Here is a 16,560-nt window from a genome sequence, read left to right on the forward strand (position 1 = left end):
AGGAGAAGGAGGAGGAGGAGAAGGAGGAGGAGGAGGAGAAGAATGAGGAGGAGGAGGAGGAGAAGGAGGAGGAGGAGGAGAAGAATGAGGAGGAGGAGGAGGAGGAGGAGGAGGAGAAAGAGGTTGAGGACCTGAGGAGGTAAACAGTAAAAGGATGGATGGATGGATGGATGGATGGTGAGATGGAGGAAGGGAGGAAGGGAGAGATGGAGAGTGATCACAGATTGAATAATTGATTCATTTATTCATTCATTCATTCACTTGACAAGAAGTTGATGATTGACTGAAGGACAGATGGACGAGCAGCTGAAATCAAACGATGAAAGAAAATAAACGAAAGAACGAAGAGATGAAGTGAGGAAGAAAGAAAAGAGGGAGAGGAGGTGAAGAGGAGGGGGAGAGGAGGTGAAGAGGAGAGGGAGAGGAGGTGAAGAGGAGGTGAAGAGGAGGTGAAGAGGAGGTGAAGAGGAGAGGGAGAGGAGAGGGAGAGGAGGTGAAGAGGAGAGGGAGAGGAGGTGAAGAGGAGGTGAAGAGGAGAGGGAGAGGAGGTGAAGAGGAGGTGAAGAGGAGAGGGAGAGGTGAAGAGGAGAGGGAGAGGAGGTGAAGAGGAGAGGGAGAGGAGGTGAAGAGGAGAGGGAGAGGAGGTGAAGAGGAGAGGGAGAGGAGGTGAAGAGGAGAGGGAGAGGAGGTGAAGAGGAGAGGGAGAGGAGGTGAAGAGGAGAGGGAGAGGTGAAGAGGAGGTGAAGAGGAGGCGAAGAGGAGGTGAAGAGGAGAGGAATAAAGAACAGAAGGAGAAGAGGTCACAGGATAAGAGAGGAAAGGAGAAAGGAGAGAAGGGGTCAAGAGGATGGGCTTTAGGGAAATAGGGAGGAACGGGGCCGAGGATTATGAGTCAAGGACGGAGGAAGGAGGGTTACGAGGGCGGAGAGGAATTAAAGGAAGAAGACAGGGAAGAGGGATAGAAGAGGTGGAACGGAAGCAAAGAAGACAGGGAGGAAGGGGGAAAAGGAGGAGGAAAGTAAACAAGGAGAAAAAGTCATGGAGGAAAAGAAGCAGGATGGAAAGGAGACAGGAGGAAAGGGAAGGTAGGGAGCCAAGACCTAACGAAGTTAAGAAATATGAAGGAAGTAAGGAGGAAAGGAAGGAGGGAGGGAGGAGAGGAAAGGAAGGAGAGGAAAGGGAGGAAAAAAGGAATTAAAACGAAGGAAAGGAAAGGAATTAAGGAAAGGGAAAGGAAAGGAATAAAAGACCATTGTGTCTACGGCTCCCTACCGTAATTCACTCCGAAATTCTCTAATGTTGATGCAAAAGAAGCGGTTACCATGACAACAGTATGATCGCGCCCAGCGGAGACAAAACAGAAGTAGTAGTAATAATAGCTTCAGTAGTAGTGGTGGTGGTTAAAGTAGTAGTAGTAGTAGTAGTAGTAGTAGTAGTAGTAGTAGTAATAGTAGTAGTAGTAGTACCCATCAGATGAAGCGCAAGTAGACGTCAGCGCAAGAGGTTTCTGGACACGGGGACAATTGGCCATCTTTGACATATACGAATATTTGATCCAATGGCTCCCTGTTACAATAACCTAAATGGTGAGGCATCCCACTCCCGAAATGAGTGTGAGAAAATCAGGATGCACGAGGAACGTATACAGAATGTGGATGCACGAGGAACATATACAGAATGTGGAACACGGCTCTTCCAATCCGGTAACCTTCACGACCTCAGGTGGGATGGGTTCAAGGGCAAAGACATTCTACGTTCGTCTGGCAGAGGTGATGGGAGAAAAGGAACAACAACCAGAGAGCGTGGATGAGATGTAGACTGCCATTCTCCTTCTAAAGATCAGCTCTCCTATGCCTGAGAGGTACCAGGTCCCCACCGCCTAAATCAGCACAGGTACAAATCTTCGATTTTGAGCAGAATGTAGTAGATAGTAGGATAAATGAACTTCCATATTAGGCTTCGTTAAGATTAGATAATTTTAAATATAAAAGGGTAGTGGACCCACAGTCATTGGCGAGAGCGGGGATAATGAACTACGTCTGTGGGAGACAGATCCTGACTGTTTTCACCACACAGTTCCAATAGGATGGAGGTAGTTTTTTTTTTTTTTTTTTTTTTTTTTAATGAAAATAAGTAGTAGTAGTGGTGGCGAGTCGTGGATGGAGAACAACAGCGAGGGCCCAGGTATGACTCATCATTGTAAAAAAAAAAAAAAAAAAAAAAAATCTGTCCGGGTAGGACTCTTCATTGTAGAAAAAAAAAAGAAAAAAAAATCTGTTTTGGTTGGCTCCAATCAATTTTATTCCACTGGGATCGGAGGAGTTGATGGAGGGACAGGAAGGGAAGGGGGGAGAGAGGGATAGAAGAAAGGAAGGAGGGAAGGAGGGAAAGGTGGAAGGAAATAGGGAGGGAAGGAAGAAGGGAAGGGAGTAAGGAGCCTGGGAGGGAGAGAAGGAGGGAGAGGGGAGGAGGGAGATGGGAGGGACGGAAGAAAGGAGGGAGAGAGGGACGGGGAGGAAGGAGGAACGGAAGTAGGGAAAGAGGAAAGGGAGGGAAGGTGAGAGGGAGTAAAGGAGCAACGGGTGGAAGGGTGGGAAGAAGGGAGGAAGGGTAGGCGAACTTTGTTTTCAAGAATTCCTTCTGAAGGAGAAGATGATGATGGCAAAGAAGAAGAAACAGGCGAAGAAGGCGAAGAAGGAGAAAAAGAAGGCGAAGGAGAAACTGGTGAAGTAGAAGAAGGAGAAAGAGAGGGTGAAGAAGACAAAGAATAAGACAAAGAAAAAGACGAAGAAAAACTTGATGATAAAGATGAAGGCGAAGAAAAAGGCACAGCAAAAGGCGAAGAAAAAGAAGGCGAAGAAGAAGGTGAAGAATAAGAAGGCGTAGAAGACTAAGAGGATGGCGAAGGAGAAGACGATGATGATGATGATGATGATGATGATGATGATGATGATGAAGAAAAGAAGAAAAGAAGAAGAAAAGAAGAAAAGAAAAGAAAAAGAAAAGAAAGAAGAAAAGAAAAGAAGAAAAGAAGAAAATGAGAAGAAAATGAGAAGAAGAAAAGAAGAAAAGAAGAAGAAAAGAAGAAGAAAAGAAGAAGAAAAGAAGAAGAAAAGAAGAAGAAAAGAAGAAAAAGAAGAAAAGAAGAAAAGAAGAAAGAAGAAGAAAAGAAGAAAAGAAGAAGAAAAGAAGAAGAAAAGAAGAAGAAAAGAAGAAGAAAAAGAAGAAGAAAAGAAGAAGAAAAGAAGAAGAAAAGAAGAAAAGAAGAAAAGAAGAAGAAAAGAAGAAGAAAAGAAGAAGAAGAAAAGAAGAAGAAAAGAAGAAGAAGAAAAGAAGAAAAAAGAAGAAGAAAAGAAGAAAAGAAGAAAAGAAGAAGAAGAAAAGAAGAAGAAGAAGAAGAAGAAGAAGAAGAAGAAGAAGAAGAAGAAGCTGAAGAAGAAGCTGAAGAAGAAGAAGCTGAAGAAGAAGAAGCTGCTGAAGAAGAAGAAGCTGAAGAAGAAGCTGAAGAAGAAGAAGAAGAAGAAGCTAGAAGCTGAAGAAGAAGAAGAAGAAGAAGAAGAAGAAGAAGAAGAAAAAAAACTGGCAAAAAAAAAAAACAAATAAAGCGAAGAAGACGGTAAAGACGAAGAAGAAGAAGAAGAAGAAGGTGAAGAAGAAGAAGAGCGAAAGGCGAGAGTCGATGGAGAGAAGTGCGCTTAAGCAAATTTACGAACTGATGGATTAATTAGTCAGTTTTATTGGAGGCAAAGGAAGATGCATCAGCAGCTCCTTTGGAACAATGGCGCAGAGTATGACGGGGAAGGAGTGAGCGAAGGATGTGTAGGACAGAGAGAGGGGAAGGGAGTGGGAGTGAGTGGGAGTGAGGGGGAGTGAGGGAAGGGATGGAAGGTAAGAAGTGGGGAACGAAAGGGAGGGGCACGAGGGAATGGGAGGAGGGGAAGGCAAGAAGGGGAAGAGAAGTGAGGGGGGGAGGGAAGGGGAGGGGAGGGGAAGGGAGGGGAGGGGAGGGGAGGGGAAGGGAGGGGAAGGGAGGGGAGGGGAAGGGAGGGGAAGGGAAGGGAGGGGAGGGGAAGGGAGGGGAGGGGGGAGGAAAAAGGGTGAGGGGAGAGAAGGAAAGGAGGAAAAGGGGAAGTGGAAAAGGGGAGGGAAAGAGGAGTGAGAGATGGAGGGAGGGGAAAAAGGAGAGGGAGAACTGGAGGAGGAGGATGAAGAAGGGAGAGAGGGAGGGAGGGGGAGAGAGGGAGGAAGGGGGAGGGAGGGAGTGAGGAAGGGATGGAGGAAGGGAAGGGATAAGGGCTGGAAAGGAATCCGGTGGAGAGGCACAGACAGACAGACAGACACAGACAGACAGACAGACAGACAGAAGAGTTGGTTTGCTATTTATCGGGAACAGGAAGAATTCTGAAAAAAAATCACAACTTTAGCGTGTGTGTGTGTGTGTGTGTGTGTGTGTGTGTGTGTGTGTGTGTGTGTGTGTGTAAGGTCACATCATAACCCATAGATCGGTCATACATGAGCTCTGAGTGATCTTCCGGGAAGGAAATATTTGTCGATCACGAGTCCAACACGTGATCCAAGACCATGGTGAATCACACAATCACACACACACACACACACACACACACACACACACACACACACACACACACACACACACACACACACACACACACACACACACACACACTGGTAGCATGTGTTACCATTCCATCTGCACGCCCTTGCACATATCCCCCCCTCTTCCCCCCGCCTCCCCGCTCTCCTCTCCCATTCTCTCCCCCTCCCTCCCCCACACTGCACAGGCGAGTGAGCACTCAGTGTTTCGGGCAATCCATCACGCCTCTTTCAATAGATCTCATCAATTTTTGCATAACTTTTGTGTACAAGTGTGCGAAAATGTACTTGTGTGTGTGTGTGTGTGTGTGTGTGTGTGTGTGTGTGTGTGTGTGTGTGTGTGTGTGTGTGTGTGTGTGTGTGTGTGTGTGTGTGTGTGTGTGTGTGTGATTCACCATGGTCTTGGATCAAGTGTGTGTGTGTGTGTGTGTGTGTGTGTGTGTGTGTGTGTGTGTGTGTGTGTGTGTGTGTGTGTGTGTGTGTATGTGTGTTTGTGTGTGTGTGTGTGTGTGAACATATACATGTGTGTGATTCACCATGGTCTTGGATCACGTCTTGGACTCATGATCGACAGCTATTTCCCTCCCGGAAGAGAGCTCAGAGCTCATATATGACCGATCTATGGGTAATGCTGTGGCCTTACACGCACACGCACACACACACACACACACAATTCCCCGCCCACGAGAGTTGGAGTAACGGTTCGTGAGTGTGTGTGTGTGTGTGTGTGTGTGTGTGTGTGTGTGTGTGTGTGTGTGTGTGTGTGTGTGTGTGTGTGTGTGTGTGTGTGTGTGTGTGTGTGTGTGTGTGTGTGTGTGTGTGTGTGTGTGCGTGTGTGTGTACGTGTGCGTGATTCACCATGGTCTTGGATCAAGTGTGTGTGTGTGTGTGTGTGTGTGTGTGTGTGTGTGTGTGTGTGTGTGTGTGTGTGTGTGTGTGTGTGTTTGTATGTGTGTGTGTTTGTATGTGTGTGTGTGCGCGCGCGCGCCTTGGTTGGCTACCTCCTTTATAAGGAAGAATCCTTTTGGTAAACAGACAATTTTTGTGTGTGCGTAAACAGATAATTTTTGTGTGCACCTTAGAGAAATGATACAGTCAAACTGTTTTAATGTACATACATACTTGCAAGCATGCATACATGCGTACACACGCATACATATATATGCATATGTACATACACATATATACACATACACATATACATACCCACATGCATGCATACACATACACATATATACACATACATACATACTCACATGCATGCATACACACATATATATACATCCTCACATACACATAAATACATACCCATTTATACACATACACATATATACACATACACATATACATACATACCCACATGCATGCATACACATACACATATATACACATACATACACATATACATACATACATGCATGCATACACATATACATACATCCTCACATGCATACATACACTTACACATAAATACATACCCATTTATACACATACACATATACATACATACCCACATGCATACATATATATACATATATATACATACGCATATACATATATATCCACATGGATACATACACATACACATATATACACATACATACACATATACATAGATACCTACATCCATACATACACATACATATATATACACATACATTCACATACATACCCACATGCATACATACACATATATACATACACATATATACACATACACACATATATACATACCCACATGCATACATACACATGTACACTCTTCGAATACAGAACTGAAATGTCTTTTGTTCCATGTGTGTCTTTCAAGTCTGTAGTTGAGAATGTAATATACGTTCTTTTAAATAATTATTCTAAAATCTTAAGATTCATACCTCGATACACAAAGTGAACTTCGTGAGCCACAGTGTTCCTCATTTTCTTCAGAATCTTCGTTCGGTTTCCTCCCAGAATCTGGGTTCGAACTTATTAGGCAGCATAATCTTGCTGGAAACCGCCCTGATCTGCTTATTTCAGAAAACAATTTCAGACCAGTTTGTCCATTTTCATATATATTTGACTATTCTGAGACAAGAACGTGGGCGTTCGGATACCTTTGCCTCTGTATTGTAATTTTTGAGAATGTTTGTTACAATACCCCCCCCCCCCCAAAAAAAAAAAAAAAAAAAAAAATATATATATATATATATATATATATATATATATATATATATATATATATATATATATATATATATATATATATATGGAGGTGAGGTGGCAAAATGAAACGTTAAGGCTAGAGTATGGAGCTTTATTAATATTTATCCTCAGTCCACTGAGGAAGGCCCAAGAGGTCGAAACGTCTGGTTCTGAATAAAGCTCCATACTCTAGCCTTAACGTTTCATTTTGCCACCTCACCTCCATATTTGTCTGTCTTTACATATATATATATATATATATCTATATATATATATATATTATATATATATAACGTTCTGTATAGAATAACAGTATGTTCTCATCATCTGTGGCGAAGGAGACTCGGCCTACGATTAGTATGACGTCATCGGCCGAGTCATGTCCTCCGTCATGCAATTCAGCAACATCTCTGTGAAGGAGGCCATGACTACCTTCTCACTCCAACAAATCACGTACTGGGATCGAGCTGGGATGCATTCTCATTGCAATGCATTACTAAACGCGTGTGTTACACTTACAAATAGGTACACAGACCTCAAACGTCGCTCGAGGTCATCCCTGAGAACAAAATCCCGAGGAAGAGAGTTAGACCCACCGAAATGAGGGAAATGAGGGAAACAAGAGGTGAAAAAAAAGGAGAAAATAATCATACGCGACTCGGGCCCGTAGGGGGTGGCACTCGCGCCCCCTGAAATTTCAATGTCCGTGGAACTAATGCAGTCAAGGCACCATAGGAGGGTTTTATGACGTTAAAAGATGGGAAAAGTCGAAGTGACATGTTGTGACCTTTAACCTAGCATCAGGCACTCTATTATAAAAAGAAAAAGATAAAAAGATAATACTGTCCCGTCTTTTCTCTTGATTGAAGAGCCGAGAGGCGAGCGGGGTACAGGGAAGGAAGACGAGGAGGAGGAGGAGGAGGAGGAGGAGGAGGAGGGGAGGAGGAGGGGAGGAGGGGAGGAGGAAGGGAGGAGGAGAAAGGGGAAGAGGAGTATGAATAAAAGGAAGAGGAGGACGAGTATGAGGAGGAGGTGAAGAGGAGAAGGGGAGGTGAAGAGGAGAAGAGGAGGTGAAGAGGAGAAGAGGAGGTGCAGAGGAGGAGAAGAGGAGGAGAGGAGCTGGATGCCGTCCGGCTTTCAAGAGATTTAATATATCAAAACTCCTTCAATACTGAGGCGTTCCTCATGGGGCCTTTGTTCCCGTTGTCACCAGACGATTCTATTCAGCTGCAGGTGCGGACAGAGTGGCCCCGTGGCAGCCCCTCAGGTGAATAAAATCACCTGGCGCTGGCCAGGATGAAAATGTAGAGGATGCGTTACCATGGCGACGGTGTTGTTGGGACTAAGTTCCAAGGGCGGCAGCTCCGTCAAATAAAGAAGACGACAACGAAGGGGTAAAGTTATCGGTAGTGTATATATGTGGGGGAGGAACGCGAAGAAATATAAAACGAATGCAACAAAAGAGAATAACTAAAACCAAATAAGATTAAATAAACGAAACAAACATAACGCCAGGGGTTATTAAATAAGGGATCTGAGCCGATGGAAAGAATTACAGAGAAGAGGCTGATAAAAGAGAAAGAGAGAGAGATACAAAGACACAGAGACAGACAGAGAGGGAGAGGAAGAGAAAGATTGAGAAAGAGAAAAAAAGAGGGGGAGAGAGAAGGAGAGAGAGGTAAAGAGATATATAGATTGATAAACAGACAGACACAGCGAGTGGGTGAGGCGGAAGTCGAGACGGGAGTGAGTTCGGTGTTTTTATCAAAATTGCTATTGCTGGCCGAACGCGTCAGGGCGTCGTTACATGCGACGGAGGTCGAGGGGATGGCGGTTCGAATCCTGCCACCGGTGAACCAAGGGCATGGTTCATTAAATTCCACGCTACAAAGTCCACTGTAATGGGCACAGTCCTACCTTCCGACGAGGGGGGGGGGTGGTTTGTGACGTTAAACTAAATCATCATCAAATTGCTATCGCGGTCACAAAATATGATCTTGTTCTAGCCGGCCAAAAACCCCAAAATATCTCCCCACTTTATTTATCTATTTATTTATTTATCTATTCATTTATTCGTTTATTTCTTCGTCTTCAAACAGTTCCTCAACCCTCAAACACCCTCACAACAACTCATTCAGGTGGTCATCCTAGGCCATGGTGCCACCCTTGCAACGTTCACTCGGGTTGTAGCCACACGGCTGAGAACGACTCGACCAGGGGAAGGACTAAATGAGGAAGAGGAAGGAAAAAAAACGAAAAAAAGAGGAAAAGGAGGACACGGAGAGGAAGGAAGAGGCCATGGAGGAGGACAAGGCGCTCGTGATGAGGAGTTTCCGGCGATGGGGAGGGAGGGAAGGAGGGAAGAGGGAAGAGGGATGGGGAGGGAGGGGAAGAGGAAAAAGGGAAGAGGGATGAGGAGGGAGGGGAAGAAGGAAGAGGGAGGGAGGGGAAGAAGGAAGAGGGAGGGAGGGGAAGAGGGGTGGAGTGGGAGGGAAGGAGGGAAGAGGGATGGGGAGGGAGGGAAGAGGGAAGAGGGATGGGGAGAGAGGGGAAGAGGGATGAGGGAAGAGGGATGGGAAGAAGGAAGAGGGAGGGAGGGAGGGGAAGAGGGAAGAGGGATGGAGTTGGAGGGAAGGAGGGAAGAGGGAGGGAGGGAGGGGAAGAGGGAAGAGGGATGGGGAGAGAGGGGAAGAGGGAAGAGGGATGGGGAGGGAGGGGAAGAGGGAAGAGGGGTGGGGAGGGGGGAAGAGGGAAGAGGGAAGAGGGATGGGGTGGGAGGGGAAGAGGGAAGAGGGGTGGGGAGAGGGGGAAGAGGGAAAAGGGATGGGGAGGGAGGGGAAGAGGGAAGAGGGATGGGGAGGGAGGGGAAAAGGGAAGAGGGATGGGGAGGGAAGAGGGATGGGGAGGGAGGGGAAGAGGGATGGAGTGGGAGGGGAAGAAGGAAGATGGAGGGAGAGGAAGAGGGAAGAGGGATGGGGAGAGAGAGGGAAGAGGGAAAAGGGAAGAGGGAGGGAGGGGAAGATGGAGGGAGGGGAAGAGGGAAAAGGGAAGAGTGAGGGAGGGGAAGATGGAGGGAGGGGAAGAGGGAAAAGGGAAGAGGGAGGGAGGGATGGGGAGGGAGGGGAAGAGGGATGGGGAGGGAGGGGAAGAGGGAAGAGGGATGGAGTGGGAGGGGAAGAGGGAAGATGGAGGGAGGGGAAGAGGGAAGAAGGGTGGGGGAGAATAGAGGGGAAGAGGGAAAAGGGAAGAGGGAAGAGGGAGGGAGGGGAAGAGGGAAAAGGGAAGAGAGAGGGAGGGGAAGAGGGAAGAGGGATGGGGATGGAAGGAGGGGAAAAGGGAAGAGGGAAGAGGGAAGAGGGAAGAGGGATGGGTCGGGAGACTCTACAGAAGTGGTGTGGGACGGCTTCAACAGGGACCCGAGGAAGACCAATACTACAGAAAGGGATTGCGGGGCCTTTACCGATTGCTTTCCCTCCGAAGTTTTCAAATTTACACTTTATGTTACTCGTTGAGTTTGATGGGCCAGGAGAATGGCCGTGCCATCCCTCCCTCTTCAGTTTCACAAGAGCACCCCCCTCTCCATCAGGAGCCCGGGGGGTGGGGGGAAGGGGGGGACACTAGTTTTTTAAGTCTTCAGAATGCAGGATCTCTTGGGTATAGTGTCATGTACACTGCGTTGACGCCTTCGAAGTTTCATTGTCGTCAGTGTACATCTCCTATATGTACATTTTGTGCTTCAACTGGAGGTTCCTATCTCATAGGTTTAGAAAATGGGAAACGGGGATACCACCCTCTCCGACGTACATCTTCCAGGGCCACCGTATCCAGGTACCCATCATGACGTCATCAGGAGGCTGTTCTAATCGATGTGTAATATGTCAAGGGATGTTATCTGATTAATCTAAATGTTTTTTTTTTAACTCTTTTCAGTATTTGATCCTATTTGAAAAGTCATGACGATTAGCTTTTGTGACGTCATATCGTTCGATTGCGAAGCGTATCTGGACGATTTGACATCACAAGTTGTACAAAAATACGACACCGAGGTAGCACTCCGCGTCCTATTTCCAAACTAGAAAATAAAATAAAAATATGTGTAATATATATATATATATATATATAGCCAAAGATTATAGAAAATTAAAAAATAGCAATCAAGAGAGATTCGCCTTACAGCGCAAGGACTCATGACGGACGATATTAAAAAAAAAAAAAAAAAAAAAAAAAAAAAATTGAGCATTTCCAGAAGCTGCTGTAATCCACTATTAAAAAAAAAACCTTCCCCTCCCCATCAGCTTACCTTGAAGCGCACGGCTATATTGGTTTTTTAATTAGTAAGATTACTCACGTCTGGGATTCCCTGTCTAGGTTTCCTTCCAGTCTACGATATTTCTCTTCCTAAAGGAATAGAACTCGAGACTAAGAATCAAGTATTGTTCGGGATGAATACAAATAAACAAATAAACAAATATATAAGCTTTTGATACCGTCCCACACGAAAGACTACTTACTAAATTAGCTTTACACGGAATAAGTGGTAGCCTATTAGGTTGGACTAGTAATTGGTTGAATGGTCGAAAACAGAGTTGTTTTAAATGGAAAAACTTCTAGATGGAAAAATGTTACAAGTGGAGTTCCTCAGGGTTCCGTTCTTGGGCCACTTCTATTCATAGTATATATAAATGATATAGACCATGGACTAAAATCTACTGTTTCCAAATTTGCTGATGATACAAAACTGTTCGGAGTGGCAAATGATCACTCAAACCAATTAGATATTCAAGAAGATTTAGATAAATTACAGCAATGGTCTGAAAAGTGGCTAATGAAATTTAACACAAGTAAATGCAAGGTAATGCACATAGGTAAAAACAACAGTAAGTACGATTACAAGTTATTTGGAAATTCGTTAACAAAAGTGGATAGTGAAAAAGATCTCGGCGTAATTATCAGTAACGACCTCAAATCATCCAAGCAGTGTATTTCAGCCTCTGAGAAAGCAAATAAGATTCTAGGACTGATTGCGCGATCTTTTGATTTCAAAAGTCCATCACTCATTAACAAGCTATACAAATCGTTAGTTCGTCCACATTTGGAATATGCTGTTTCCGTATGGTCACCGAATCTCATTAAAGACATTGACAGACTGGAAAAAGTACAACGGCGAGCCACAAAACTGATTCCAAATATCAAAAATAAATCATACGAAAATAGACTAAAACATATGAATCTGTTTTCCCTAAAAAAGCGTAGACTCAGAGGTGACTTGATACAGGTCTTTAAGATTTTAAAGGGAATTGACAACATCAAAAGTGACAAAATTTTCACATTGAATGAGAATCAGACAAGAAACAATGATCTCAAACTGTCCGGAAATAGATTCAATTTAGAAGTGGGTAGAAACAACTTTGCCAACCGTGTAGTTAATGAATGGAATAAACTTCCTGCACAGGTAGTGCAATGTAGTTCAGTTCGAAGCTTTAAGAATCATTTAGATAAATACCTAAGTAAGATGCTGTAATGATTATAATTTATCTTATATTATTTGTTTTTGTTTTGTCTGTCTGATTTTCATTTATTATTAGTTATATTTATTATTATTTACTATTTACCTGTTTGTTTATTATTTAACTATACCTATGCATTTATTTATGTATCTTATTTGTTATTTACATTATAGTTTTTATTTATTATTTTATTATTATTATGATCTTTTTTTTTTTTGCATCCGATCTAGATATGGACCAACAGGTCTCCTGTCGGCATGCTCCGCCTTTGTAAATCTTTGTAAAAAAAAAAATAATAATAATAATAATTATAATTAAAATAAATAAATGGACATGTAAATAAATATTAAACAAAAATAAACAGATAAACAGACTAACAAGTACATAAAACAAATAAACAATGAATAACTGAAATGAATAACTGAAATGAATAAATAAATAAATAAATAAATAAATAGATAAATAAATTCGGAACAGCAGAAGGTATACGATGCCAAAGTCTAAACAAGAACAGGGCCATTCATTTACCAAACCTCTCGCGTCATGAATCTCGAAGGAAGGACATCGTATCGCTCGTTTTCCCTCCGACGTGAACTGACCTATTCTTGTTCAGACCTCGTTTTGGTTCACGCCCCTTAACCTTGGGGATGGGGGGATGGGGGGGAATGGGAGATAAGAGTGTGCCGGGGGGGAGGGGGAGGGGGAGCTTTTCTGTCTGTGGCGCCAGCAGCTACGACTATATCTCCTCTTACTCGTCCTCTCCTTCGCCTTCCTCTTCCTCCTCCTCCTTCTCATTGTCCTTCTTCTCCTCCTTCTTCTTCTCCTCCTCCTTTTTCTCCTCCTCCTCTTCTTCCTCGTCCTCCTCCTTCTCCTTCTTTTTGTCCTCCTCCTCTTCCTCCTACTACTTCTCCTTTTTCTCCTTCTCCTCCTCCTTTTCCTTTTCATTCTTCTCCCTTTTCTCCTCTTCCTCTTCTTCCTCGTCCTCCTCCTCCTCCTCCTCCTACTTCTTCTCCTCCTTTTTCTCCTCCTCCTCCTCTTCCTCCTTTTTCTTCTCCTTCTCCTCCTCTTCCTCAAACCCCTCCCCACACATACAACTGTATCACATGTATCCAAACTCAATGGGATATTTGTGGACGGGCAAAGGCGAAGGCCCAGTGCTCACCCATTTTTTATATACAAAAATGTGATTAGTTTTATGATTAAGATTGTATTAATACAACAACAACAACAGACAGTGTATTTGTAAAACGCTGGGGGCATACTTTGCGCTGGTGGCCTAACCGGTAAGCGTGCTGGTCTCGCATTCGCTTGGTTGTGGGTTCGAATCCCGCACTCCTCTCCGATTCCCAGCAGTGACTAAATTACCTGCCCTAAGTGCATGGGGGCAAAGATGACGGTTTCGGCCGCAGCTAATAAGCACCTCCTGGCGTAGTGCTATGGGCCAGGTTTGGCTGTTTGCAGCAGTGCAGTCACGAACAAACGTTCCGAGGCCGTCCCGAAACAGCGTCAGGTCATGATATGAACTCCAAAGGTTATTGCGCCACGTCTCATTCATAAACGATTTCCCTTGATATTCAGGGCAATTAACAGACAGCATCATGCGCGCTAGCTCGATCATATTCTAATTTTCCTCTTATGAAAGGCATTGATGAAGAGACCTTTAGTGTTAAATGTACGAACTAGAAGTACAAATCGAACAACTTACTTTGGGAGAAACTCGAGCCTGAAAAGAGAGAGGGACAAGATGACAAATGATATATATATATATACTGTATAGTATTTTGAAATCCAAAAAGAAAAACAAATCTGATTATGAAAATGTATAACGTTCATTTACTCGCACACGCACACACACACACACACACACACACACACATATTATATATATATTACTCACTCACTCACTCCGTTGGATCTTGAACTTCGTGTAGATTCTGGTCCGCCAACAGCAATCCATACCCTTCGGTCCTGTGCTGCTTCCATCCAGGTTATTTTATCTATTCCTCTTCTGTCCATCTCCACATCCACTCCATCTATCCATCTCATTCGAGGTTTCCCTCTGGGTCTTCTTCCAGGCATTCTACCCATCATAACTCGTTTTGGAATTCTATGGTCCTCCATACGCGCCACATGTCCAGCCCATCTCAATTTTGTTCTATCTATAACATCTGTTATTTGTTCTTGTTTAGTTATTTCCCTCAGCTCATTATTGTGTCGCCCTCTCCACCTATTCTCATTTTCATCAAAAATTGGTCCAGTAATTCGCCTCAATATTGTATTCTCAAACACCAGTAGTCTTTGTTCCATTTGTTTTGTTTAGCTCCATGTCTCACTGGCATATAAAACTATATTATATATATGTACACACAAATATATATATTATATCTGTTATGTACTGTACATCTATATTTTCTTAACTTATCATATTACACACGATTAAAGCAGAAATCTCATCAGATATTCAGATGTCTAATATCCTCGAAAATGATTGTCATTCGATCATATTGAAAATCTTTACCAAGAAATTCCCCCTCTCCCCCGTTCTCCCACCTCCCCCGCCGTCTCCCCCATATCCACTCCCTTGCCCCCCCCCCCTTCATTTCACCCCAGAAAGTCCGTGGGCCGCTTGAGAGATCAAAAGGTCTTTCATTTCACATCTCATTAATTCATAATTTACTTCATCTATTTTTTAATGTAAATTACCCAGAAGAGTTAATCAAAACGTGACAGGGGTTACGATCTGTCCCGAGCGAGTAGGGCAAAGATGACGGCTTCGGCCGCAACTATTCAGCGCCTACTGGCGTAGGATCCTCACCATCCACCTAAGAGAAATCATCCTCAATAGCGAAGGTGGAGGAAGGAAGAAAGGAAATCAGGGCTACTTGCGACATCTACCCCCCATCTCCCCCCACCCACCCCCCAGAACCGAAGGGGAGGAGGAAGACTGTCCTTGGGGGGGTGGGGGGTGGGAAGGATTGGCTCTCTACCGGGCCACTGACTCACCCGAGATCGAGTGAAGGACGAAGACGAGAAGGACGAGGTTCTTCGGGAGATCGAGTAAAGGACGAGGTTCTTCGGGAGATCGAGTAAAGGACGAGGTTCTTCGGGAGATCGAGTAAAGGACGAGGTTCTTCGGGAGATCGAGTAAAGGACGAGGTTCTTCGGGAGATCGAGTAAAGGACGAGGTTCTTCGGGAGATCGAGTAAAGGACGAGGTTCTTCGGGAGATCGAGTAAAGGACGAGGTTCTTCGGGAGATCGAGTAAAGGACGAGGTTCTTCGGGAGATCGAGTAAAGGACGAGGTTCTTCGGGAGATCGAGTAAAGGACGAGGTTCTTCGGGAGATCGAGTAAAGGACGAGGTTCTTCGGGAGATCGAGTAAAGGACGAGGTTCTTCGGGAGATCGAGTAAAGGACGAGGTTCTTCGGGAGATCGAGTAAAGGACGAGGTTCTTCGGGAGATCGAGTAAAGGACGAGGTTCTTCGGGAGATCGAGTAAAGGACGAGGTTCTTCGGGAGATCGAGTAAAGGACGAGGTTCTTCGGGAGATCGAGTAAAGGACGAGGTTCTTCGGGAGATCGAGTAAAGGACGAGGTTCTTCGGGAGATCGAGTAAAGGACGAGGTTCTTCGGGAGATAGAGTAATGGGAGAGGTTCTTCGGGAGATCGAGTAAAGGACGAGGTTCTTCGGGAGATCGAGTAAAGGACGAGGTTCTTCGGGAGATCGAGTAAAGGACGAGGTTCTTCGGGAGATCGAGTAAAGGACGAGGTTCTTCGGGAGATCGAGTAAAGGACGAGGTTCTTCGGGAGATCGAGTAAAGGACGAGGTTCTTCGGGAGATCGAGTAAAGGACGAGGTTCTTCGGGAGATCGAGTAAAGGACGAGGTTCTTCGGGAGATCGAGTAAAGGACGAGGTTCTTCGGGAGATCGAGTAAAGGACGAGGTTCTTCGGGAGATCGAGTAAAGGACGAGGTTCTTCAGGAGATCGAGTAAAGGACGAGGTTCTTCGGGAGATCGAGTAAAGGACGAGGTTCTTCGGGAGATCGAGTAAAGGACGAGGTTCTTCGGGAGATCGAGTAAAGGACGAGGTTCTTCGGGAGATCGAGTAAAGGACGAGGTTCTTCGGGAGATCGAGTAAAGGACGAGGTTCTTCGGGAGATCGAGTAAAGGACGAGGTTCTTCGGGAGATCGAGTAAAGGACGAGGTTTTTCGGGAGATCGAGTAAAGGACGAGGTTCTTCGGGAGATCGAGTAAAGGACGAG

General features: G+C 44.7%; 1 protein-coding gene across 1 annotated transcript in view; it reads right to left on the bottom strand.

Moving 5' to 3' along the window:
• LOC143018275 (neuropeptide CCHamide-1 receptor-like) overlaps window positions 1–14,027 on the bottom strand; it is a 217,005-nt gene extending 202,978 nt beyond the window's left edge. The window contains exon 1 of the mRNA XM_076173561.1: window positions 14,008–14,027. The gene's annotated coding sequence lies outside the window, so the exon portion shown is untranslated. The remainder of the gene's footprint in view (window positions 1–14,007) is intronic.
• Window positions 14,028–16,560: the final 2,533 nt, after the last annotated feature.

This window comes from Oratosquilla oratoria, chromosome 34 (genome assembly GCF_046742065.1).
Source record: "Oratosquilla oratoria isolate Oo_2021 chromosome 34, ASM4674206v1, whole genome shotgun sequence".
In the NCBI taxonomy this organism is placed as follows: Eukaryota; Metazoa; Arthropoda; class Malacostraca; order Stomatopoda; family Squillidae; genus Oratosquilla; species Oratosquilla oratoria.